A 25,123-nucleotide genomic window follows, 5' to 3' on the forward strand; every position below is an offset into this window, starting at 1 on the left:
ATGTGGAGGCTGGTGTCAGAGAGCACGTGTCAGAGACCACTGGCAGCGTTGATCAAGACGTGTCAGAGAGCAGCGTGTCAGTGAGTGTGTGTGTGTGTGTGTGTGAGAGAGTAAGCAGTTGTTCAGTTGATGGTGTGTAACTCATCTTTGAAAGTGTCTTACTTTTTGGGCTTCTGTGTGTAATATATTTTTGAAACTTTACTTTTACAAACCTTCTAGTGAAACTATCACTTTTTTTCCTCCATACATGTACTTTTGATTTCTGACAACAAAGTTATTTTAACCCTCCAGCCCACAGCTGTATGAAAGGACTTTGTAGTCTGTTTTGTTGTTGTAGTATCATAAATCGTATTCTGGGCTGTAGGCACCTTATTCTCTCTATAGGCTGTCTTTTGACCAAAGCCTATAGGGCTTGTCAGAGAGCAGCGTGTCAGAGAGCAGCGTGTCAGAGAGCAGCGTGTCAGAGAGCAGCGTGTCAGAGAGCTAGCGTGTAAATGATGCAGCGTGTCTGAGAGCAGCGTGTCAGAGAGCAGCGTGTCAGAGAGCCTCACGTGTCCAACATAAGTAAAAATACTTGAGTGTACTACTTAAATAGTTTTGGGGTATCTGTACTTTACTATTTAAATATTTTTGAGTGTTTTACTTTTATCTTCACTACATTCTGAAAATCATGTACTTTTTTCCTCCATACATGACTTTTGACACCTGACATCCAAAGTACATTTTAAATTCTTTAGCAGAACAGGAAAATGGTCCAATTCACAGACTTATCTGCTCATCCCTTATCATCTCTACTGCCTCTGATCTGTTCCCCTAGCTATATGTAAATGATGTCTGATTGTTGGAGTGTTCCCCTGGCTATCTGTAAATGATGTCTGAGTGTTGGAGTCTTCCCCTGGCTATCTGTAAATGATGTCTGAGTGTTGGAGTGTTCCCCTGGCTATCTGTAAATGATGTCTGAGTGTTGGAGTGTTCCCCTGGCTATCTGTAAATGATGTCTGAGTGTTGGAGTGTTCCCCTAGCTATCTGTAAATGATGTCTGAGTGTTGGAGTGTTCCCCTGGCTATCTGTAAATGATGTCTGAGTGTTGGAGTGTTCCCCTGGCTATCTGTAAATGATGTCTGAGTGTTGGAGTGTTCCCCTAGCTATCTGTAAATGATGTCTGAGTGTTGGAGTGTTCCCCTGGCTATCTGTAAATGATGTCTGAGTGTTGGAATGTTCCCCTAGCTATCTGTAAATGATGTCTGAGTGTTCCCCTAGCTATCTGTAAATGATGTCTGAGTGTTGGAGTGTTCCCCTGGCTATCTGTAAATGATGTCTGAGTGTTCCCCTAGCTATCTGTAAATGATGTCTGAGTGTTGGAGTCTTCCCCTGGCTATCTGTAAATGATGTCTGAGTGTTGGAGTCTTCCCCTGGCTATCTGTAAATGATGTCTGAGTGTTGGAGTGTTCCCCTGGCTATCTGTAAATGATGTCTGAGTGTTGGAGTCTTCCCCTGGCTATCTGTAAATGATGTCTGAGTGTTCCCCTGGCTATCTGTAAATGATGTCTGAGTGTTCCCCTGGCTATCTGTAAATGATGTCTGAGTGTTCCCCTGGCTATCTGTAAATGATGTCTGAGTGTTCCCCTGGCTATCTGTAAATGATGTCTGAGTGTTGGAGTGTTCCCCTGGCTATCTGTAAATGATGTCTGAGTGTTGGAGTGTTCCCCTGGCTATCTGTAAATGATGTCTGAGTGTTGGAGTCTTCCCTGGCTATCTGTAAATGATGTCTGAGTGTTGGAGTCTTCCCCTGGCTATCTGTAAATGATGTCTGAGTGTTGGAGTGTTCCCCTGGCTATCTGTAAATGATGTCTGAGTGTTGGAGTGTTCCCCTGGCTATCTGTAAATGACGTCTGAGTGTTGGAGTGTTCCCCTGGCTATCTGTAAATGATGTCTGAGTGTTGGAGTGTACCCTGGCTATCTGTAAATGATGTCTGAGTGTTGGAGTGTTCCCCTGGCTATCTGTAAATGATGTCTGAGTGTTGAGTGTTCCCCTGGCTATCTGTAAATGATGTCTGAGTGTTGGAGTGTTCCCCTGGCTATCTGTAAATGATGTCTGAGTGTTGGAGTGTTCCCCTGGCTATCTGTAAATGATGTCTGAGTGTTGGAGTGTTCCCCTGGCTATCTGTAAATGATGTCTGAGTGTTGGAGTGTTCCCCTGGCTATCTGTAAATGATGTCTGAGTGTTGGAGTGTTCCCCTGGCTATCTGTAAATGATGTCTGAGTGTTGGAGTGTTCCCCTGGCTATCTGTAAATGATGTCTGAGTGTTGAAGTCTTCCTCTGGCAAAAAAACAAGAAAATGGTACCATCTGATTTACTTTATGTAAAGAATTTGAAATGATTTATACTTTTACTTTATTGTAGCAATTCTATTTAATTTATATACCCAAGTATATTTGCAACCAAATACTTTTAGACTTTTACTAAAGTAGTATTTTACTGGATGACTTTCACTTTTACTTGAGTCATTTTCTATTAAGGTATCTTTACTTTTACTCAAGTATGATAGCCTGAGCCTATTTACAGAGAGACACATGGACACACACGCACACACACACGTACACACACGCCTACACACACTGACTCAACCCCCCCTTTCTCTTTCATCCCCCCTCTATATCTGTGCTACCCCCTATCTCTCTCGCTCTATCTCCCCCTTTCTCTCCATCTCTCCCCTCTCTTTCTTTCTCAATCCATCTCTCCCTCTCTCTCTCTTCCCCTCTCTCTCGTTCCATCTCTCTCTCGCTCCCTCTCTCCCTCTCTCTCCCTCTCTCTCTCTCTCTCTCCTCACTCCATCTCTCCCCCTCTCTCTTCCCCTCTCTCTCTCTCCCTCTCCTCACTCCATCTCCCTCTCTCATTAAAGCTGCTTTTCTTTTATTTCGGGGATTTACACTATTTTTACTGTCACCTTGTTTGCATCCCAAATGCCACCCTAGTTCTTACAATGTGCACTACTTTTGACAAGGGCTCATAGGGCTCCAGTCAAATGTAGTGGACTATACAGTATAGGGAATAGGGTGCCATTCAAGACGCAGCCCTTGTCTCCTGGTTAAGATGAGAAGCTACAGCTGAGGGGAGAGTAACCTATTATACACAGCTTGGCATTTCAGATTCATTTCAGATTCATTTCTTTCTTTTCTCTGGCCCCCAATGGTGGAACAAACTCCCTCACGACGCCAGGACAGCGGAGTCAATCACCACCTTCCGGAGACACCTGAAACCCCACCTCTTTAAGGAATACCTAGGATAGTATAAAGTAATCCTTCTCACCCCCCCCCTTAAATGATTTAGATGCACTATTGTAAAGTGGCTGTTCCACTGGATGTCATAAGGTGAATTCACCAATTTGTAAGTCGCTCTGGATAAGAGCGTCTGCCAAATGACTTAAATGTAAATGTAAATGTTTCTTTATGTTTTTGGGGGTGAGAATCTGTAATGCCATCTGTGTGTTCCGATGGGATACGCAGACATGGATTGCGTCCCAAATGGCACCCTATGGGTCCTGGTCAAAAGTTGTGCACTATATAGGGAATAGGGTGCCAGTTGGGCTGTAGACCCAGAATAGGTGACATGAATTAGGCACCAATTTCTTTAGTGACTAAAGCAGCTATGGGGATGAAAAGGCTACAAGGCTGGAAGGTTAGCAGTAAGAACAGACTTCTGCCACCTGAACATAATGTTGATTCACATTTACCTTTCATTCAAATCAGAGCCAGGAGGGTAGCTTACAAGGTGTCCTTGGTGTGTGTGTTCTACCCTTGGCTAGGTGCAGGCAGTTTATTGTGTTTGTGTGTCCAGGCTTTTTATGCCTGGTAGCGGTGGTTGTTATGCTGGTAAGTTACACAGTAGTCCTGATGCTGTGCTGTTACCATGGGGATTCTACAACCCACAGTAGTCCTGATGCTATACTGTTACCATGGGGCTTTTACAACCCACAGTAGTCCTGATGCTGTACTGTTACCATGGGGCTTCTACAACCCACAGTAGTCCTGATGCTGTACTGTTACCATGGGGCTTCTACAACCCACAGTAGTCCTGATGCTGTACTGTTACCATGGGGCTTCTACAACCCACAGTAGTCCTGATGCTGTACTGTTACCATGGGGCTTCTACAACCCACAGTAGTCCTGATGCTGTACTGTTACCATGGGGCTTCTACAACCCACAGTAGTCCTGATGCTGTACTGTTACCATGGGGATTCTACAACCCACAGTAGTCCTGATGCTGTACTGTTACCATGGGGCTTTTACAACCCACAGTAGTCCTGATGCTGTACTGTTACCATGGGGATTCTACAACCCACAGTAGTCCTGATGCTGTACTGTTACCATGGGGCTTCTACAACCCACAGTAGTCCTGATGCTGTACTGTTACCATGGGGCTTCTACAACCCACAGTAGTCCTGATGCTGTACTGTTACCATGGGGCTTCTACAACCCACAGTAGTCCTGATGCTGTACTGTTACCATGGGGCTTCTACAACCCACAGTAGTCCTGATGCTGTACTGTTACCATGGGGGGTCTACAACCCACATGTCCTGTACTGTACACTTGTGTGGGCTTCTAACCCACAGTAGTCCTGATGCTGTACTGTTACCATGGTCAAGTCAACAGTAGTCCTGATGACTGTACAGATACCATGTGTGCTGTCTACAACACAGTAGTCCTGATGTGTAGGAGCTTACCATGGGGCTTCTACACCCACAGTAGTCCTGATGATGGACTATGTTACCATGGGCATTGACATATCTTTAATCAGTAAGTCCTGATGCTGTACTGTTACCACAGCTTTACAGCCCACAGCATCCTATGCTGTCATATTAATGAATGTTTATGTTGCATAAGTCCTGATGCTGTTTTCCTGTTGAGGTACATTAGGGCTGTAGATTCCATGGTACAACCCAGGTGAAATAGGAAAGGCTGCTGTCTGGACTCATCTGGAGAGGAGATGATGCTGAGTGAATGGATGCATTCACACACCACCACAGTCCTGATGCTGTACTGTTACCATGGGGCTTCACACACACACACACACACCACATTTGTGTGTGTACACCATGGGGCAGTCTACAACCCACAGTAGTCCTGTGTACACTTAGCACACTACAGCCCACAGTAGTCCTGATGCTGTACTGTTACTTACTACAACCCACAAGTCCATGCTGTACACTTACCATGGGGCTTGACAGCACACAGTTATATGAATGTGTGTTACCATACAGCTTCCCAGGTGGAATAGTCCATGTGTACTGTTACCATGGGGAATGTACCCCACCAACAGTCCTGAGATGTGACTATGTTGCTTCTAATTTGTACATGTGTGTATTGTGTCCTGTTGTGTGTGTGTGTGCTGAGGGTAGCAGATTCCTGTGTGCTGACAGGTGTTGTCAACATTTCCTCTGCTAGTGTTGTGTGTCATAGTAGAATAGTATGTGTATGCACACTGATCCACCAACAGGTAATGGTTCATGTGTTTCTTTAATCATGCTAAATAATGTGTGATAGCTGACAGCTGTGTGCCTACATGCTATTTTGTCATGTAATGAATGTTTATGTTGCATAATGTGTGTGTGTGTGACTTCGAGATTGTGTGCCTACACGTGTGTGTGTGTAAGAGCCAGTGAAAGGCTGGCTAGAGTCTGGACTCATCTGGAGAGGAGATGAGAGGAGTGAATGGATGCATACACACACACACACACACACACACACACACACACACACACACACACACACACAGTCAGTTAGTGGTGAATGTGTTGGTTTTGGGGAGCTTCCCAGGTGGAATATGGTCCAGTGCACTACTGTGAATGTGTGTGTGTGTGTGTGTGTGTGTGTGTGTGTGTGTGTGTGTGTAGTGGTGTGTGTAGTGGGTGCTCAGCAGGGAAGAGAGTGCAACAGAGTGAGCATGTCCACATGGTTAAAAGATGGAACAAAGATGAGAGATGCTTTCCAGTCAGTTTTTCTGTTGGCTTGGTGTTGAGAAAGTGACCAGTCTTTCTCTTCTCCATCTCTGGATCCAGTTTGTGTCAACCTTGGATATTTAAAAACATTTTACCTCTTTATTGGATAAGTCAGGCAATAACTAGGCAAGAACAAATTCTTATTTTCAATGACTGCGAGGAATGTTTTATCACATTTTGTACTGCCCAATATGACATAACTCTCTAAATATTCAAATTCTTATTTTCAATGACTGCTGAGTATCGTGTACTTTATCTCATTTTGTATTCACCCAATATGACGTTTCTCTCTCTAACTATTCACCCTGAGTATCGTGTGTGTCGTTTCTCCCTCTAAATATTCACCCTGAGTATCGTGTGTGTCGTTTCTCTCTCTAACTATTCACCCTGAGTATCGTGTGTCGTTTCTCTCTCTAACTATTCGCCCTGAGTATCGTGTGTATCGCTTCTCCCTCTAACTATTCACCCTGAGTATCGTGTGTGTCGTTTCTCCCTCTTAAATATTCACCCTGAGTATCGTGTGTATCGTTTCTCCCTCTAAATATTCACCCTGAGTATCGTGTGTGTCATTTCTCCCTCTTAACTATTCACCCTGTGTATCGTTTCTCCCTCTAACTATTCACCCTGAGTATCGTGTGTATCGTTTCTCCCTCTAAATATTCACCCTGAGTATCGTGTGTGTCGTTTCTCCCTCTAACTATTCACCCTGAGTATCGTGTGTATCATTTCTCCCTCTAACTATTCACCCTGAGTATCGTGTGTTCGTTTCTCCCTCTAACTATTCACCCTGAGTATCGTTTCTCCCTCTAACTATTCACCCTGAGTATCGTGTGTCGTTTCTCCCTCTAACTATTCACCCTGAGTATCGTGTGTGTCGTTTCTCCCTCTAACTATTCACCCTGAGTATCGTTTCTCCCTCTAACTATTCACCCTGAGTATCGTGTGTATCGTTTCTCCCTCTAACTATTCACCCTGAGTATCGTTTCTCCCTCTAACTATTCACCCTGAGTATCGTGTGTGTCGTTTCTCCCTCTTAACTATTCACCCTGAGTATCGTGTGTATCGTTTCTCCCTCTAACTATTCACCCTGAGTATCGTTTCTCCCTCTAACTATTCACCCTGAGTATCGTGCGTGTCGTTTCTCCCTCTTAACTATTCGCCCTGCACTCTCAGCCAAAAACTCTCTTTGTGGAGCATGGTAATATTTGGGTTTGAGTTTAATGGCATGAGTTTTTACTAGAGAGTAAATGGGGGTCAGTGTGCTTTGGGGACTCTCCTATTTTCTTATTTGTATCTGAGTCACTGTAGCAGAGGTGGTTCACTGCACTAAAGCTTACGCAATGACAATCCCTCAGACCAGGGCCTGTATTCACAAAGCATCTCAGAGTATGTTTTCATCCATGTATTCTTAATAATAGTGATCTAAAAGGCCAAACTGATCCTAAGTCAGCACTCCCACTCAGAGACGCTTGACGCATACGGCCCCTGAGTGCATATTCACAAAGCATCTGAGTAGGAATGCTGAATCAGAATAAGATACCCCTTCTTAATCATTATGATTTACAGTAAACTGACCCTAGATCAGCACTTCAACTGGGTTTGAGAACACGGGCCCAGAAGAGCTATGAGATTTAGCTCAGAGGTATAATTTGTTCTGGAGTCATGCAGACAACTCAGGAATGAAAGTCAGTCACATCAGGTTAGGGTCAAAGGTTCTGTGTGTGTTGCTGTCTGCCTCGATGCTGCCCTGCATCATTTCAACATGACAGTGTTGTTTCTTAACAGCCCCGTTTTCCACTAGTCAACCAGGAGAGAGACACGGTGACACAGTTGTGTATTGTTAACAATATCACTAACCTGATCCTACAGTACGTTGTCTTTGTGGCTTTATGTTTGTGTTACTATCAGTTAAATCTATCTAGAACACACACACATACACACATACACACAGCTCCTGATTCTACAGTACATTGTCTTTGTGGCTTTATGTTTGTGTTACTATCAGTTAAATCTATCTAGAACACACACACACATACACACACACACACACACACACACACAGACACACACACACACAGCTAACCCGATCCTACTGTACAGAGCATTTTCATGTCTGTTACTTAAGTCCAATCTGTCTGGAGATTGACATTCTCAACCAGAGCCAAGGTGTCAGTTACACAAACACATGTCTCCTGTCATGTCTTTATCCTCCTCTGCTCTCCTCCCCCTCCTCCTCCCCCTCCTCCTCCTCCTCCTCCTCCTCCTCCTCCTCCCAAGTATCTATAATTCCATCCAGCGTTATTCGCGGTGAACCCAAGTTCAAGCAAATCTGTATTACAAAATGATACCTTCCTGTTTGACGTAACGTAAGCAGTCACCTTCTTTATGGGGAATCAATTTCCTGCTGGATTGAATGGAACATGATGGATTTAGTTCCATATTGTGCTCCTTTGTTGGGGGAGTATCTGGATCTAAGCTCCGCATGTTGATTGGATGGAAAGGCCTTGATTGGTGGAACCTCACCTCACCCCTAGAGGATTAGATTTGTTGTCACCACTGTCTTTCTGATCTGATTTCTCTCTCTATATCTATTTTATTGGCTGATCTCCCCATCACTCTGTCCTCTGTGTGATGAGTAGTCTACGAGTGTGTGTACGGGTGTGTGTACCAGGCCAATGAATAGGACAATGGGACATCTTCCCTGGCTTGTTACTGTTCTCTCTCTCTCTCTCTCTCTCTCTCTCCTCAAAAGCTTCTCTCACTCTCTCTGTATCAAACCTTAAACCGTAGTGACTGCCCTCTCAGTCCTTCTGACTCTCAGTCCTATGCAAACACTGCCCTCTCCCGTTGGGGCTGGGCGGCACTGCCCTCTCAGTCCTCCGTTGGGGCTGGGCGGCACTGCCCTCTCTCTCAGTCCTCTCGTCTGGGGCTGGGCGGCACTGCCCTCTCAGTCCTCCGTTGGGCTGGGCGGCACTGCCCTCTCAGTCCTCCGTTGGGAGCTGTGTAGAAACACTAAAGCCGTAGTGAGGTGCCTTTGACACGTTTGCAAACCTTATACGTTCACTAGGAAAGATTGAATCCTCCATATTTGTGCTGTGATGTGAACTGTGATAACCTGCTATAGGCGTAAACTGGTTCATAAACACAACTCATGTTGGGGTCTGTGGCTGAACTACGGTTCATAATTATATGTCATGTTTAGAAATCAAATCTTTAATTAGTCTCTCAGGCTTTATTCGTTGGTATTTATGCATGAAATGGACTATGGTTCAAAAGCAGTATTCAGGTGTAAAGGATTCCCAGGCCTTTAGGAAACACTAAAGCTTGTTAGTCTGTGATAATCTACTATAGGAAACTGTAAAGCTGCTGTTAGTCATGTGATGTGCTCACATTCAGGTACAACCTTTGTAAAGCTGTTGTTAGTCTGTTCAGTTAATGGGTACAGGACTCCAGACTACACTGCTATGGCCATTAGTCTGTGATAACCTGCTATAGGAAACACTAAAGCTGCTGTTAGTCTGTGATAACCTGCTATATGAAACAGGTAAAGCTGCTGTTAGTCTGTGATAACCTGCCCTCCCAGAAACCGTTAAAGCTGTTAGTCTGTGGCGGCACTGCCCTGTGATAACCTCCTATGGGGCTGCTGGTCTGTGATAACCTGCTACAGGAAACCTGTTAGTCTGTGATGGGGCTAGGAAACAGTAAAGCTGCTGTTAGTCCTCCGTTGGGGATAACCTGCTATAGGAAACTCTAAAGTCCTCCGTTGGGTAAAGCTGCTGTTAGTCTGTGATAACTCTGGGCGGCACTGCCCTCTCAGGAAACCTAAAGCTGCTGTTAGTCTGTGATAACCTGCTATAGGAAACACTAAAGCTGCTGTTAGTCTGTGATAACCCTATAGGAAACAGTAAAGCTGCTGTTAGTCTGTGATAACCTGCTACAGGAAACACTAAAGCTGCTGTTAGTCTGTGATAACCTGCTATAGGAAACAGTAAAGCTGCTGTCTGTGATAACCTGCTTCAGTGCTGTTAGTCTCTGCTATAGGAAACAGTAAAGCTGCTGTTAGTCTGGATAACTGCTACAGGAAACAGTAAAGTCCTGCTGTTGCTGCTGGTCTGTGATAACCTGCTATAGGAAACAGTAAAGCTGCTGTTAGTCTGTGATAACCTGCTATAGGAAACAGTAAAGCTGCTGTTAGTCTGTGATAACATGCTATAGGAAACACTAAAGCTGCTGTTAGTCTGTGATAACCTGCTATAGGAAACAGTAAAGCTGCTGTTAGTCTGTGATAACCTGCTATAGGAAACAGTAAAGCTGCTGTTAGTCTGTGATAACCTGCTATAGGAAACACTAAAGCTGCTGTTAGTCTGTGATAACCTGCTATAGGAAACAGTAAAGCTGCTGTTAGTCTGTGATAACCTGCTATAGGAAACACTAAAGCTGCTGTTAGTCTGTGATAACCTGCTATAGGAAACAGTAAAGCTGCTGTTAGTCTGTGATAACCTGCTATAGGAAACACTAAAGCTGCTGTTAGTCTGTGATAACCTGCTATAGGAAACAGTAAAGCTGCTGTTAGTCTGTGATAACCTGCTATAGGAAACAGTAAAGCTGCTGTTAGTCTGTGATAACCTGCTATAGGAAACAGTAAAGCTGCTGTTAGTCTGTGATAACCTGCTATAGGAAACACTAAAGCTGCTGTTAGTCTGTGATAACCTGCTATAGGAAACACTAAAGCTGCTGTTAGTCTGTGATAACCTGCTATAGGAAACAGTAAAGCTGCTGTTAGTCTGTGATAACCTGCTATAGGAAACAGTAAAGCTGCTGTTAGTCTGTGATAACCTGCTATAGGAAACAGTAAAGCTGCTGTTAGTCTGTGATAACCTGCTATAGGAAACAGTAAAGCTGCTGTTAGTCTGTGATAACCTGCTATAGGAAACAGTAAAGCTGCTGTTAGTCTGTGATAACCTGCTATAGGAAACACTAAAGCTGCTGTTAGTCTGTGATAACCTGCTATAGGAAACACTAAAGCTGCTGTTAGTCTGTGATAACCTGCTATAGGAAACAGTAAAGCTGCTGTTAGTCTGTGATAACCTGCTATAGGAAACAGTAAAGCTGCTGTTAGTCTGTGATAACCTGCTATAGGAAACAGTAAAGCTGCTGTTAGTCTGTGATAACCTGCTATAGGAAACAGTAAAGCTGCTGTTAGTCTGTGATAACCTGCTATAGGAAACAGTAAAGCTGCTGTTAGTCTGTGATTCAGTCTGTGATATAGGAAACAGTAAAGCTGCCTAGTCTGATAACCTGCACACACACACACACACACACACACACACACACACACACACACTGAGACACAAACACAGCAGTAGCTCCTCCTACACCGTGGTTGTTTTTGGAAGTCTAATTGGACCCCATGCTGCCTTTAATCCTGTTCAGCACAAAGCAGACCACCAGGTGTGTGTGTGTGTGTGTGTGTGTGTGTGTGTGTGTGTGTGTGCGTGTGTTGTCTGTGTGTGCATGTGTGACAAACTACTGCTGTGTGTGTGTTCGTGTGTGTATAAAAAATGTCCTTGACCTAGATGTGGTGCAGCTTTCAACAGAACCCAACTATGTCAGGAAACAGCATAAGAAGTTACCTGTACAACACAAAGGTTGAGTCTTAAATGTCACCCTATCCCTTATATAGTGCACTACTTTTGACCAGGGCCCATAGATTTTTTGCCATAAGGTTTGCACTATATATGGAATTTGGGGGCATTTGGGACACAAACAGATGTACAATGGTCAGGAATGACAATATTCTTAATATAGGCATATATTTTGGAAGGAACTGTTACACACACATACACCAGGTTTAATCCAGGTGAAAGATATGACCCCTTATTGATGTCACTTGTTAAATCCACTTAATTCAGTGTTGATGAAGGAGGACTTTTAAGCCTTGAAATAATTGAGAGATGGATTGTGTATGTGTGCCATTCAGAGGGTGAATGGGTAAGACAAAATATTTAAGTGCCTTTGAATGGGGTATGATAGTAGGTGCCAGGCGCACAAGTTTGAGTGTGTCAAGGACGGCAATGCTGCCGGGTTTTTCCATGCTCAACCGTTTCCCGTGTGTATCATGAATGGTCCACCACCCAAAGGACATCAGGCCAACTTGACACAACTGTGGGAAGCATTTGAGCCAACATGGGACAGCATCCCTGTGGAACGCTTTTGACAATTGAGGCTGTTCTGAGGGCAAAAAGGGAGCAACTCAATATTGGAAGGTGTTCTTAATGTTTTGTTCACTCAGTGTACGTAGGTTTCATAGTGTCATTACTTGTCAGTGGAAGACTGATCTCATGCTATAGGAATTCTGATGATCATAGCTGGAAATTATCTCTCTGTCTGTCGGTTTCTCTGTGTCTCTCTCTTTCTCTCTGTCTCTGTCTGTCTTTTCTCTCTCACTCTAGCTCTCTCTTCCTCTGTCTTTCTGCTCTCTCTTCCTCTGTCTTTCTGCTCTCTTTCTTTTTCTTCTGTTTTCTTCACTTGTTACGGTCTATACCACTGTCCTTCTCTGTCCTCTCCTCTAATGGCAGAAAGCTAGCTTCATTTCAAAAGAAAGGCCCTGTAACGTCCAGTTCTTTTCATATATCATGAACCTTTCTCTCTCTCCCTCTCATCCTTTTCTTTCTCTCTGTCTATTCCAGTGCCTATTCCTCCCACAGCCCTCTGATTACCTTTGTCTTCCACCCTGCTGTGTGCTTCAGCCATGATGTAATACCAGCCTAATCTAGGCTGAGCTTCATTTGACAGTGCTGCTATTTACCTGTTTTTTTTTTAAATACAGAATTTACCCCAGAAAGTCCAGTTGAGCTTAGGAGAAGTGGTGTAGTCTGCTCAGCTCTGTACATTTCTCCCTCTGTCTGTCTCTCTCTCTCTCCTACAGCTCCTGGCCTATGTCCTGGTTTTGACAGAAATGAAAGGAACATTGGCTTCTCTTCAACAACGCTGTTTTAAACGTCTGAAGCCTTTCCTGTCAGAAACGATACGCTCCAAAACATTGGCTCGTCATCGCAGTATTTCCACACACGCATGCATCCACTCAAACACACGCATCCACTCAAACGCAAGCATCCACTCAAACGAATCCACTCAAATGCATGCATCCACTCAAACGCATCCACTCAAACGCATGCATCCACTCAAACACACGCATCCACTCAAACACACGCATCCACTCAAACGCAATCCACTCCACGCATCCACTCCACGCATCCATCCACTCACGCATGCATCCACTCCAACACACGCATCCACTCCAATCCACACGCATCCACTCCAACACACGCATCCACTCCAACACACGCATCCACTCACGCATCCACTCCAACACACGCATCCACTCCAACACACATCCATCCACTCCAACACACGCATCCACTCCAACACACGCATCCACTCAAACACACGCATCCACTCCACACACGCATCCACTCCAACACACGCATCCACTCCAACACACGCATCCACTCAAACACACATCTCAACACACGCATCCACTCCAACACACGCATCCACTCAACACACACATCCACTCACACACACGCATCACACATCCACTCAACACACGCATCCACTCACACACACGCATCCACTCAAACACACGCATCCAAACACACGCATCCACTCAAACACACGCATCCACTCAAACACACGCATCCACTCAAACACACGCATCCACTCAAACACACGCATCCACTCACACACGCATCCACTCAAACACACGCATCCACTCAAACACACGCATCCACTCAAACACACGCATCCACTCACACACACGCATCCACTCACACGCATCCACTCAAACACACGCATCCACTCAAACACGCATCCACTCACACACGCATCCACTCAAACACACGCATCCACTCAAACGCATCCACTCAAACACATCCACTCAAACACACGCATCCACTCAAACACACGCATCCACTCAAAACACATCCACTCAAACACACGCATCCACTCAAACACACGCATCACTCAAACACACGCATCCACTCAAAACACATCCACTCAAACACACGCATCCACTCAAACACATCCACTCAAACACATCCACTCAAACACATACATCCACTCAAACGCATCTACTCAAACACATGCATCATTCAAACGCATGCATCCACTCAAACGCATCCACTCAAACACATCTACTCAAACACACGCATCCACTCAAACGCATCACTCAAACACACGCATCCACTCAAACGCATCCTACTCAAACACACGCATCCACTCAAACGCATCCACTCAAACACATCTACTCAAACACACGCATCCACTCAAACGCATCTACTCAAACACACGCATCCACTCAAACGCACCTACTCAAACACACGCATCCACTCAAACACACGCATCCACTCAAACACACGCATCCACTCAAACACATGCATCCACTCAAACACATGCATCCACTCAAACACATGCATCCACTCAAACACATGCATCCACTCAAACACATGCATTCCAGATGTAAGAGCTGGTATTTACCCTGACCTTGCCTTAAAGGGAGAGTTCATCTAAAATATGTGGAATTAGACATGAAACGCAGAAATGCTAATATCGTTGATATTGACTTACATTGGGGTTTTTGCCACGAATATGAACAAAAGTTGTATTTCGGAGACATTGGCCAGGTGAATAAACCAAACATGAAATGATGTATTACCTTAAAGGGTGCTTTGGATTAACTATCCCTTTAAATGTGTGACTTTGGTCTGCCTCTAAAAACCAGAAGTGTTGAAAGAGTATGTCTTAGGCTGGGAAAGACTGGTACTAGGAGATCTGTGAACCTCTAGTAGTAGTGTGTGAAGAGTAGAACTATAGTGCCCTGTTAGAAAGAAAACACACACACTTGAGTGCTGGCTAACCTGTTATTATATAGGCCTGTGATTTACCGTGTGGTGCTGAGTGGACACCGTGGCACATAGTAAAGGGGCTGTGTCTGTGTCGAGGCCTGACATCTTTTATGCAAGTGTGTGGCTGAGTTGGAGAGGAAGAAAGAATTCCAGCCATTAATACACTGTGTGTGTGTGTGTGTGTGTGTGTGTGTGTGTGTGTGTGTGTGTGTGTGTGTGTGTGTGTGTGTGTGTGTGTGTGTGTGTGTGTGTGTGTGTGTGTGTGTGTGTGTGTGTGTGTGTGTGTGTGTGTGTGTGTGTGTGTGCGCGAGGCCTTACTTGTCTTAAATAGAAAATATTCAGATCAGATGAGCAGACACTTGACTGAAGCCTTCCGGGAGAACCTTTTGTCCTCCTGAGACAAAGGGAAGAAAGAGAAGGAGGAGGGATGAGAAAAAATGAAATGAATGAGTGAAGACTCACCATATGAGGCATCGCTGCTCTGCTCTCACGAGATGAGCACCACTGAAACTAAAGCTCTGCTGAGCTTCGCAAAACGGAGGAATTCTCAAGACATCAGACAGGAATAGTTTTGATATTTTATATGGAATAATAGGCTTCAACTTATTGCTTTCAACGTCAAAACTACAAATTGGTAGAAAGACTAAATTCACCTGGGGTTTTAGCGTTTGTGTTTTTAGGTTTTATAACTGACTGTAATTACATCGGAAAAGCTTTAAATATGTCAAGCTCGTGACTTTGTTGTGACTGAAAGTTGGCTCCCAGTGTTCCTAACGTAAACTCCTAATGTTCCTCTAAGTGGGAGTTGGAGTCAGTCATTTGGCTCTATGGGGCTGATAGGAGATGTTAGGTTTAGACAAGAGTATACACACACACGTACGCATGCGCAACAGCAAACCATTTCAACCTTGTACAACTGTCTGCCAGTTTCCATCAAAACATTCCTCCAGATGAATGGAAAAGATAGTCACCATCTAAAATAATGTAAATGACATTCAACAAGTTATTAAACCATTTCAGCCTGACATGCAGCCCGCCAGACTCCATCAGAACAAACTGTCCTTGTGACAGACAGACATGCAGCCCGCCAGACTCCATCAGAACAAACTGTCCTTGTGACAGACAGACATGCAGCCCGCCAGACTCCATCAGAACAAACTGTCCTTGTGACAGACAGACATGCAGCCCGCCAGACTCCATCAGAACAAACTGTCCTTGTGACAGACAGACATGCAGCCCGCCAGACTCCATCAGAACAAACTGTCCCTGTGACAGACAGACATGCAGCCCGCCAGACTCCATCAGAACAAACTGTCCCTTGTGACAGACAGACATGCAGCCCGCCAGACTCCATCAGAAAAAACTGTCCCAGTGACAGACAGACAGACGACATGCAGCCCGCCAGACTCCATCAGAACAAACTGTCCTTGTGACAGACAGACATGCAGTCCGCCAGACTCCATCAGAACAAACTGTCCTTGTGACAGACAGACATGCAGCCCGCCAGACTCCATCAGAACAAACTGTCCTTGTGACAAACAGACATGCAGCCCGCCAGACTCCATCAAAACAAACTGTCCTTGTGACAGACAGACATGCAGCCCGCCAGACTCCATCAGAACAAACTGTCCTGTGACAGACAGACATGCAGCCCGCCAGACTCCATCAGAACAAACTGTCCTTGTGACAGACAGACATGCAGCCCGCCAGACTCCATCAGAACAAACTGTCCCTGTGACAGACAGACATGCAGCCCGCCAGACTCCATCAGAACAAACTGTCCTTGTGACAGACAGACATGCAGCCCGCCAGACTCCATCAGAACAAACTGTCCTTGTGTCAGACAGACATGCAGCCCGCCCGACTCCATCAGAAGAAACTGTCCTTGTGACAGACAGACATGCAGCCCGCCAGACTCCATCAGAATCAGAACAAACTGTCCCTGTGACAGACAGACATGCAGCCCGCCAGACTCCATCAGAACAAACTGTCCCTGTGACAGACAGACATGCAGCCCGCCAGACTCCATCAGAACAAACTGTCCCTGTGACAGCCAGACATGCAGTCCGCCAGACTCCATCAGAACAAACTGTCCCTGTGACAGACAGACATGCAGCCCGCCAGACTCCATCAGAACAAACTGTCCCTGTGACAGACAGACATGCAGCCCGCCAGACTCCATCAGAACAAACTGTCCTTGTGACAGACAGACATGCAGCCCGCCAGACTCCATCAGAACAAACTGTCCTTGTGACAGACAGACATGCAGCCCGCCAGACTCCATCAGAACAAACTGTCCCTGTGACAGACAGACATGCAGCCCGCCAGACTCCATCAGAACAAACTGTCCCTGTGACAGACAGACATGCAGCCCACCAGACTCCATCAGAACAAACTGTCCTTGTGACAGACAGACATGCAGCCCGCCAGACTCCATCAAAACAAACTGTCCTTGTGACAGACAGACAGACAGACAGACAGACAGACATGCAGCCCGCCAGACTCCATCAAAACAAACTGTCCTTGTGACACAGACATGCAGCCCGCCAGACTCCATCAGAACAAACTGTCCCTGTGACAGACAGACATGCAGCCCGCCAGACTCCATCAGAACAAACTGTCCTTGTGACAGACAGACATGCAGCCCGCCAGACTCCATCAGAACAAACTGTCCTTGTGTCAAACAGACATGCAGCCCGCCAGACTCCATCAGAAGAAACTGTCCTTGTGACAGACAGACATGCAGCCCGCCAGACTCCATCAGAACAAACTGTCCCTGTGACAGACAGACATGCAGCCCGCCAGACTCCATCAGAACAAACTGTCCCTGTGACAGCCAGACATGCAGCCCGCCAGACTCCATCAGAACAAACTGTCCCTGTGACAGACAGACATGCAGCCCGCCAGACTCCATCAGAACAAACTGTCCCTGTGACAGACAGACATGCAGCCCGCCAGACTCCATCAGACAAACTGTCCCTGTGACAGACAGACATGCAGCCCGCCAGACTCCATCAGAACAAACTGTCCTTGTGACAGACAGACATGCAGCCCGACCAGACACCATCAGAACAAACTGTCCTTGTGACAGACAGACATGCAGCCCACCAGACTCCATCAGAACAAACTGTCCTTGTGACAGACAGACAGACAGACAGACATGCAGCCCGCCAGACTCCATCAAAACAAACTGTCCTTGTGACAGACAGACAGACAGACAGACAGACATGCAGCCCGCCAGACTCCATCAAAACAAACTGTCCTTGTGTCAGACAGACATGCAGCCCGCCAGACTCCATCAGAACAAACTGTCCTTGTGACAGACAGACATGCAGCCCGCCAGACTCCATCAGAACAAACTGTCCTTGTGTCGGACAGACATGCAGCCCGCCAGACTCCATCAGAACAAACTGTCTTTGTGTCTTTCCTCTTTGTTTTACAGACAAACAGACAGACAGACAGACACAGACCATTATGTTTTTCTAGCAGACAGCAGCATTTGAATAGAAAGACAGCTGACATTTAGAGACAGACATTACTGTCATTGACTCATGACCAAGCCACTGGGTTATGTCTCTGTGTGTCCTCTCTCTCTGTGTGTGTGTGTGTGTGTGTGTCCTCTCTCTCTGTGTGTGTGTGTGTGTGTGTGTGTGTGTGTGTGTGTGTGTGTGTGTGTGTGTGTGTGTGTGTGTGTGTGTGTGTGTGTGTGTGTGTGTGTGTGTGTGTGTGTGTGTGTGTGTGTGTGTGTGTGTGTGTGTGTGTGTGTGTGTGTGTGTGTGTGTGTGTGTGTGTGTGTGTGGCGAACAGTAGCTATTTTATGAAACCGACTGGCACAATTAACAAGGTCTCAACAATGAGCTGATGGTGTGAGAGAAAGACCGGAGGAGAAGACGGATTGATGAACTGATGGTTTGTTTCTCTCTTTCTTTCTCTCTCCTCTCCCCCTCTCTGTAAGGTGAGGTCAGTGGTGCCTGTTTAAGAGGTGTGTGTCCAGTGAGCTGTGGGAAGCTTAAAGTCCATCTTGACATTTTCACACACTAATGACTTTTCCGGAAGCTCTAATTTTCCATTGTGTTCCTCGGTTTGTGTGTGTGTGAGTTTTTCTGAATCCCGTCAGACAGGCTGTGCCTTTTGAGGCGCTTCAAATGTTACCCTCATTACCTGTGTGTGTGTGTTCCCTCATTCTCACAGAAAGTTATATACCTCGTCCCTACCTCCCTCTCTCCCTCGCACGTTGACACACTCCTCCCTCGTGGTCACACAGAAAAACACCTACACCGACATTGTTAAAGAAATACTCTCTACATTGTGGGGTCAGTCACCTTTCTCTCACAAACACACAACATCTTTATACCTAATGTGAATGACATGTATTACCGGTCATCTGCATGACTCATGACTGTGCTAGCCCACTGAGCTAAAGCCTAGCTCACTATCACCACCTCAGCTACACATACACAAAACACACAGCTCAAAACACACAGCTCAAAACACAACACACAGCTCAAAACACACCACACGCAGCCAAAACACACAGCTCAACACACAGCTCAACACACACAGCTCAAACATAGTTACATTACAGAAAGGAAGCAATGGAGGTTGTATAAGAAACCAGGATAACATTCTAAAAGCCTGTTAGGGAAACTAACAGTCTGAGGTCAGAAGGGGTCAGAGGTTAAATAATACTATTGTCTAAGCTATAAAGAAAGACTTTGCTCTTTGGAGTACTGTAGGCAATAATAGCTTTGGGATAATGCACTGTCAGAGTGACTAAGCTACCCCTGGGAAGCTACAGAAATTCTAGATTAGGGCAGACATTTTGATTGATTTATTGATTGGTTGTTTGGTGGGTTGCTTGTTTTGCATGAACAAAGCTGCTGCATAGACACAGATATATAGGTTGTGTCCCAAAGGCACCCTGTTCCCTACATAGTGCACTACATTTGTCAAGTTCCCTTTGGCCTCTGGTAAAAAGTAATGCATTGTATAAGGAATAGAGTGCCATTTGGGATGCAGCTTCCTATATATATAATACATCCCTTGTACAATATGTAGCCTATATTCTCCATATAAAGCCTAAAGGGAAATTCTAATTTTATGACCAAACCCTCAACATCTGGTGTTGGGCCCTAGCCAGAATAGAGGCACTTTGATGCTGCTGTGTGTGTGTGTGTGTTGTGTGTGTGTGTGTGTGTGTGTGTGTGTGTGTGTGTGTGTGTGTGTGTGTGTGTGTGTCTGGCAGCATCTGAAAGGCTCTTGTGAAGATGAATAGTAATAATAATGATGAGACAGTGTTCAGCACCTCTCTGTTGATGTATCCCTGAGCCAGCCCACACTCCCAGCCCCGAGAGAGAGAGAATTGAGAACGCACACAGGCACACACATACACGCCCACACACACACTCAGAGGAATGTCACGTGCCACCTTAATTGTGGACCAGCGGAGAGTGGATGGAATGATTTACACAGACACTGACATCTTGAAGGCCGAGTGTTTCACCCCTCTTCTTCCCTTCTCTCTTTCTCTCACAGCCTTTCATTTCCATGTTGAGACTAGTCTGATAACCTGGCTGTGGGACTGACTGGTTGTGGTTGACAACATCTGTAGGAGGTGTGTGTGAATGTGTGCAGACTGGATGTCCTGCTCCCTTAAATCAGTCATCTCATTGTCTGTATAAAAGGACACACAGAAGAAACCTCAACAAATGCTTTTGTTGGTTAGTTTCAAAGCATCACAATAACAGTTTTGCTCTTTACTGTCATGCTATAGCTGGCAGTCTGATCATTTTTTCCTCTCTCCTGGGGAATGAGAACAAGGACAAATAAGATGAACTTTTTAAAATAAACCTGTAGATCTTTAAAAATGACAATAAAAACATTGGAAGAGAGATTCTAGCTAAAGCTAAAACCACTAGCCTGCTAAACATCTGTAGTCTGTTGGTTCCAGAAGGTAAGTAGTGCTGTGTTGGTTTTAATAATGACCTGTTGTTCCACCTCATGACTCCCATCAGATTAGATCAAGTATCACCCTGTGTGTGTATGTGGTGTGTCAGATCAGCCAATGGTAGGCCAGCAGTGTGTGTGTGTGTGTGTGTGTCACATGCCATGTCTAATCCACAGTTACACAGCTCCACAGGGGGCCCAATTAGAGTATATTAGATTAGATTATTAAGGGGATGCTGGCCACTCCCTACATGGGTGTTAAAGTGTGTGTGTGTGTGTGTGTGTGTGTGTGTGTGTGTGTGTGTGTGTGTGTGTGTGTGACCTGCAGTCTCTCTCAGAGTATCTTCCAGTTAAAACAGACCAGGAAGATTGAAGAGGAGATGCACACAGATACAACATAGCTAACAGACACAGCAGTGGAACAACAGCGGTTCTTTATTCCATTGGACATCTAATCCCAACAACGCCTCATCCCATTGGACAGAGGAGCATTCTGAATATCAATCTCATTGGACATTTGTTAACCAACCTAACACTCAGTCTACAGCTGTACAAAGGAACTGTCTGACTTGATATGTAGGATAGTCAATATGTCACAGTCATTGACGAACCTGCACTTTACATCAGAACAGAGTCATTTTGAGACATCAGAACAGCTCTGACACCAACAGAGCTGTTCTGAACTTCCTTATTTCCATCGTCTTCAAGAGGTGAGTTTTTCATTTCTTGACGCACGAGGTTAGACAATGGAGCATTTGGATGCTTTAAAAACATCTCAAATCTTAGTTTGCCAAAAGCATTGATGAGCCACAGACACAGCTTCTTCAGTCTGGTGTCAGTATACTGACACCCTCCTTTTCTATTCAACAACAAAAGCATTGATGAGCCACAGACACAGCTTCTTCAGTCTGGTGTAGGTATACTGCCCTCCTTCTGGTATACTGCCTTCCTTTCTATTCAACAACAAAAGCATTGATGAGCCACAGACACAGCTTCTCTATTCACTGCCTTCCTTTTCTACAACAAAAGCATTGATGAGCCACAGACACAGCTTCTTCAGTCTGGTGTCGGTATACTGCCTTCCTTTTCTATTCAACAACAAAAGCATTCATTTTGAGTCTGTTTGTGAAAGAGTGTTGAGACTCAAAAAGACAGAACTTGATTTCTGGAAGCTTGAAACGGTGACCCATTCAGCGTCGGCAGTGAGAAACTGTCATGGATTTCAGGTGCTCAACATCCACCTTTCTCCTGGTGTTGAGGACAGTGTTGATTTCAGCTTGATCCACTATTTGAAGAATCTAAACGACATGGAGGTTTCTGTTCATTTCAATATCAATATGAGCTCAATGTCCTTTGTGACCCTCCGGGGGTCCTGTCACATGGCTGAGGAGACTTGCCTTGTGTTACTTTCACATCACAAACATCACCCCAGAGCAGTTCTGTTTGATACATCTGACATGGCTGGATTTCAAATGCAATAAAATCTATTTAAGGGACATGGTAAACTGAGGTTCTTATACCTATAGGTGATAACAGGATTTCTCAGAATACAGAGAACAGTTTCTTTGCCCTACACAGCTTGGAAACCCTAACACTTTAATATAACCCAGTTATAAACATCTGCATTCATCCACCTCACCTCCCTAAATAACATATATTTAGACTTTCCTCCTCCTCCTAGTGAGTCACAGACAAGTTGAAATCTGACCCATATATTTTGTGTCTTCCCTTACTCTCAACATCACCATGGACATCACCCCAAAACAAGACTTTGTCCTTCAGCTCACTACTCCATCTAATGTGATCTTCAAGACTGCTGGAGACCATTCTTCCAGTCAGTTGTCTGCCTCAAGGCCATGACAGATATCTCCTGTGTGGGTCTCACTTTGCTGCAAAGTACTTCACCTCCCTGCAGGAGTTTGAGTTCCAGTTGGTTTTCTCACCAGAGTTTGTGGACATGAGTGACCTGAACAGCTTTGGGCAGCTAAGGTGTCTGACACGGATGAAAGTGGACCTCATCGTTCAGCATCATGTTCCACAATCTGTCCAGACTGGAGAGCCTGAACCTTATGGAATGTAGAATCCTCACTCTGTAGAAGGAGCTGAGCAGAGATCTGCAGTCCCTCAGTGTGATTAAATGTCCTGCTATAGAGGAGTTCAGTATGTTGGACAGCTTTCCAGAGCCCTTCACCTTCCTGAGGTTTATGGAGTTCTTTGGTCCTCACCTGCACTGCAGCTGTGATAATGCCTGTCTGGACAACTGGGCCAGGAGACGGCAACATGTCCAGGTCATATTTTGGCTTGAGGGAGAGCTGGAGATGACATGCAAAAATGAAAATGATATCCAAAACCTCCGCAGGTACTCGGAGGCCCACTGTTCCCTGGATGTGCGTTTTGTCCTGTTCATCTGCACCTCCCGGGACCTGCTCCTCTTCATACTGGTGGTGCTGCCCCATCAGCTGGCTGGGGACCACCTGCTGGCCTTCTGCCACATTGCCCGTAGTTGACTAGAAGAGGTGGTGCAGAGGCCCAACCCAGAGCCCCATCAGCTGGCTGGGGACCACCTGCTGGCCTTCTGCCACATTGCCCGTAGTTGACTAGAAGAGGTGGTACAGAGGCCCAACCCAGAGCCCCATCAGCTGGCTGGAGACCACCTGCTGGCCTTCTGCCACATTGCCCGTAGTTGACTAGAAGAGGTGGTGCAGAGGCCCATGGCCCCATCAGCTGGCTGGGGACCACCTGCTGGCCTTCTGCCACATTCCCGTAGTTGACTAGAAGAGGTGGTACAGAGGCCCACAGAGCCCCATCAGCTGGCTGGAGACCACCTGCTGGCCTTCTGCCACATTGCCCGTAGTTGGAAGAGGTGGTGCAGAGGCCCAACCCAGTGGCCCCATCAGCTGGCTGGGGACCACCTGCTGGCCTTCTGCCACATTGACTAGAAGAGGTGGTGCAGAGGCCCAACCCAGAGCCCCATCAGCTGGCTGGAGACCACCTGCTGGCCTTCTGCCACATTGCCCGTAGTTGACTAGAGAGGTGGTGCAGAGGCCCAACCCAGGCTGTGGGACCACTATGATGCCTTTGTGTCATACAGTGGTAGAGACGGCGCTGGGTGATGGAGCAGCTGCTGCCGGGCCTCCTTCCTGTGTCTCTGTCTGCACAGTAGGGACTTCCAGCTGGGAAGGAAATCATGGATAACAGCACAGACGGCCTCTAGGCAGCCGTCACGCTCAGGGTCTGGTGAGTCGTCACTACCTGCGCAGTAGCTGGTGCTCCTTGGAGCTGCGACTGGACACCTGGCATCTGCTGGTGGAGCACACGGACATCCTTATCCTGGTCTTCCTGGAGGACATACACCCCTAGGCAGCTGTCTGGCCACCACCACCTGGCCAGGCTGGTCAAGACCAGGACCTACCTGGACTGGCCCCAGAACCTACCTGGACTGGCCCCAGGACCCGGCTCTGCAGCCAGCCTTCTGGGACTGCCTGTGGACCAAATTGGCCCCTACTGAACCACTCCCTGCACAGTAACACAACACATAGATAGGAATACATGTCCACCTGTCTACCATGACAGGGGTATTCAATATTTATATACATAAACATTTTTGCTTTTGATGTTTTGTTCAGTACTATCATCATTTATTTAATGTGAAGTATACTCTATGACTTACCTAATACCAAACCTACTAACTAACTAGGGCTGAGATTTTTATGTTACCAACAAGTGCATTGCACAACCAACAATACACCTTTTACAAGGGCAATATCCCAAACGTTCACAGCGATCACATTCATGGTTAACTCTGCGGATGTAGGTTCAGGTAGAAATTGCCTATGTTAAGTGCTGTGTACTTGTTGAAAGTGCATCTGATTTGAATCCCGGCCTGGTTAACTACAGTGCCTTCAATAGGAATTCACACCCCTTGCCTTTTTCCACGTTTTGTTGTTTTACAGCCTGCATTTAAAATGGATTCAACTGAGATTTTGTGTCACTGGCCTACACACAATACGGCATAATGTCACAGTGTTATGTTATGAATTATGTTTACAAATTCATGAAAATGAAAAAGGTGAAATGTCTTGAGTCAATAAGTAATCAACCCATTTGTTATGGCAAGCCTCACTTTGGGTGAAATAATAGTGTTTAACATGATTTTTGAAGGACTACCTCATCTCTGTACTCAGCACATACAATTATCTGCAAGGTCCCTCAGTCGAGTAATCAATTTCAAACACAGATTCAACTGTAAAGACCAGGGAGGTTTTCCAAT

The 25,123-nt window shown here is 45.7% G+C and overlaps 1 pseudogene; it reads left to right on the forward strand.

The window, feature by feature from the left end:
- Positions 1 to 24,380, forward strand: LOC135538119 (toll-like receptor 13; annotated as a pseudogene).
- Positions 24,381 to 25,123: the final 743 nt, after the last annotated feature.

Source organism: Oncorhynchus masou, unplaced genomic scaffold (genome assembly GCF_036934945.1).
Source record: "Oncorhynchus masou masou isolate Uvic2021 unplaced genomic scaffold, UVic_Omas_1.1 unplaced_scaffold_912, whole genome shotgun sequence".
Taxonomy (NCBI): Eukaryota; Metazoa; Chordata; class Actinopteri; order Salmoniformes; family Salmonidae; genus Oncorhynchus; species Oncorhynchus masou.